This window comes from Mustelus asterias, chromosome 30, assembly GCF_964213995.1.
Source record: "Mustelus asterias chromosome 30, sMusAst1.hap1.1, whole genome shotgun sequence".
NCBI classification, from domain to species: Eukaryota; Metazoa; Chordata; class Chondrichthyes; order Carcharhiniformes; family Triakidae; genus Mustelus; species Mustelus asterias.
This window is the reverse complement of record NC_135830.1, coordinates 10,550,065-10,552,477: the sequence shown is the minus strand read 5'-3', so window position 1 is coordinate 10,552,477 and position 2,413 is coordinate 10,550,065.

Below are 2,413 nucleotides of genomic sequence, written 5' to 3'. Positions count from 1 at the left end.
GTTCCATGATTTTGTTTTCCTTTAATACATCTATGGCGTCCAGTTTAAATACTCCCCTTAGTCTGACCAACGTATAGCAATGGGATTGCTGCTATTACAGGAATCCATTCTGTAAATCTGATTCCTGGCTCTCTGGAGTAAACACAGTAAGAACATAAGAACATAAGAAATAGGAGCAGGAGTAGGCCATCTGGCCCTTCGAGTCTGCCCCGCCATTCAACAAGATCATGGCTGATCTGAAGCGAATCAGTTCCACTTACCCGCCTGCTCCCCATATCCCCTAATTCCCTTATCGATCAGAAAACTATCTACCTGTGATTTAAACATATTCAACGAGGAAGCCTCCACCACTTCAATGGGCAGAGAATTCCAGAGATTCACTACCCTCTGAGAGAAGAAGTTCCCCCTCAACTCTGTTCTGAACCGGCCCCCCCTTATTTTGAAGCTATGCCCTCTAGTTCTGGTTTCCCTTCTAAGTGGAAAGAATCTCTCCACCTCTACCCTATCCAGCCCCTTCATTATCTTATATGCCTCTATAAGATCACCCCTCATCCTTCTAAACTCCAACGAGTACAGTCCCAATCTGTTTAATCTCTCCTCATAAGCCACACCCCTCATCTCCGGTGAACCTTCTCTGCACTCCCTCCAAGGCCAATATATCCTTTCGCAAATAAGGGGACCAAAACTGCACACAGTACTCCAGTTGCGGCCTCACCAGTGCCTTGTACAGTTGCAGCAAGACCTCCCTGCTTTTATATTCTATCCCCCTCGCAATAAAGGCCAACATTCCATTCGCCTTCTTGATCACCTGCTGCACCTGCAGACTGAGTTTTTGCGATTCGTGCACAAGGACGCCCAGGTCCCTCTGTACAGTCGCACGATGTAATTTTTCTCCATTTAAATAATATTCCAATTTACTATTATTTCTTCCAAAGTGGATAACCTCACATTTGCTAACGTTATATTCCATCTGCCAGATCCTCGCCCACTCGCTCAGCCTATCCAAATCTCTCTGCAGACCTTCCGCGTCCTCCACACAATTCGCTTTCCCTCTCACCTTCGTGTCATCAGCAAACTTGAATACCCTAGATTCAGCCCTCCTCCAGATCATCTATGTAAATGGTAAACAATTGAGGCCCCAGCACCGATCCCTGCGGCACGCCACTGGTCACCAACTGCCAACCAGAAAAGCACCCATTTATCCCAACTCTCTGCTTCCTGTTAGATAGCCAATCCCCAATCCACGCCAACACCTTACCCCGAACTCCGTGTACCCCAATCTTCTGCAGCAACCTTTTGTGAGGCACCTTATCGAACGCCTTCTGGAAATCTAAAAACACCACATCCACCGGTTCGCCTCTGTCAACCGCACTAGTGACATCTTCATAAAAGTCCAGTAGATTCGTCAAACACGACTTTCCCTTCATGAATCCATGCTGCGTCTGCTTGATCGAACCATTCTTATTCAGGTGCTCTGTTATTTCCTCTTTAATAATGGACTCTAGCATCTTCCCAACTACGGACGTTAAGCTAACCGGCCTGTAGTTACCCGCCTTTTGTCTACTTCCTTTTTTAAACAGCGGCGTAACAGTAGCTATTTTCCAGTCAGCCGGCACTACCCCAGAGTCCAGCGAATTTTGATAAATTACTACTAACGCATCTGCTATTACCTCAGCCATTTCTTTCAGTACCCTGGGATGCATTCCATCCGGGCCCGGGGACTTGTCTACCTTCAGTCCTATTAGTCTACCAAGCACCACCTCCTTAGTAACAGTAATTGTATTGAGGACCTCACCTCCCACCAACTCTCGATCTCTAATATTCGGCAAACTATTTGTGTCTTCCACCGTGAAGACCGACACAAAGAACTTATTTAAAGTCTCAGCCATTTCCTGATTTTCCACTATTAAATCCCCCCTCTCATCTTCCAAGGGTCCAACATTCACTCTAGCCACTCTATTCCTTTTTATATACTTGTAAAAACTTTTACTATCATTGTTTATATTTTGAGCTAGTTTAGTTTCATAATGTATCTTTCCTTTCTTAATCGCTTTCTTAGTCGTTCTTTGTTTTTCTTTAAAGCTTTCCCAATCCACTAATTCTCCACTATTTTTGGCCACTCTGTACACATCTGATTTTATTTTAATACTCTCCTTTATTTCCTTCGTTATCCACGTCCGGTTATCCTTTTTCTTACAGTCCTTCCTTATCACCGGAATATATTTTTGCTGAGTACTTAAAAAAATCTCCTTAAAAATCCTCCACTGTTCCTCAGCTGTCCTACCTACCAGTCTGCTCGCCCAGTCTACATTAGCCAATTCCACCCTCATCCTATCGTACTCCCCTCTGTTCAAGCAGAGGACACTGGTTTGGGACCCTCCTTTCTCACCCTCCATCTGTATCAGAAATTCCA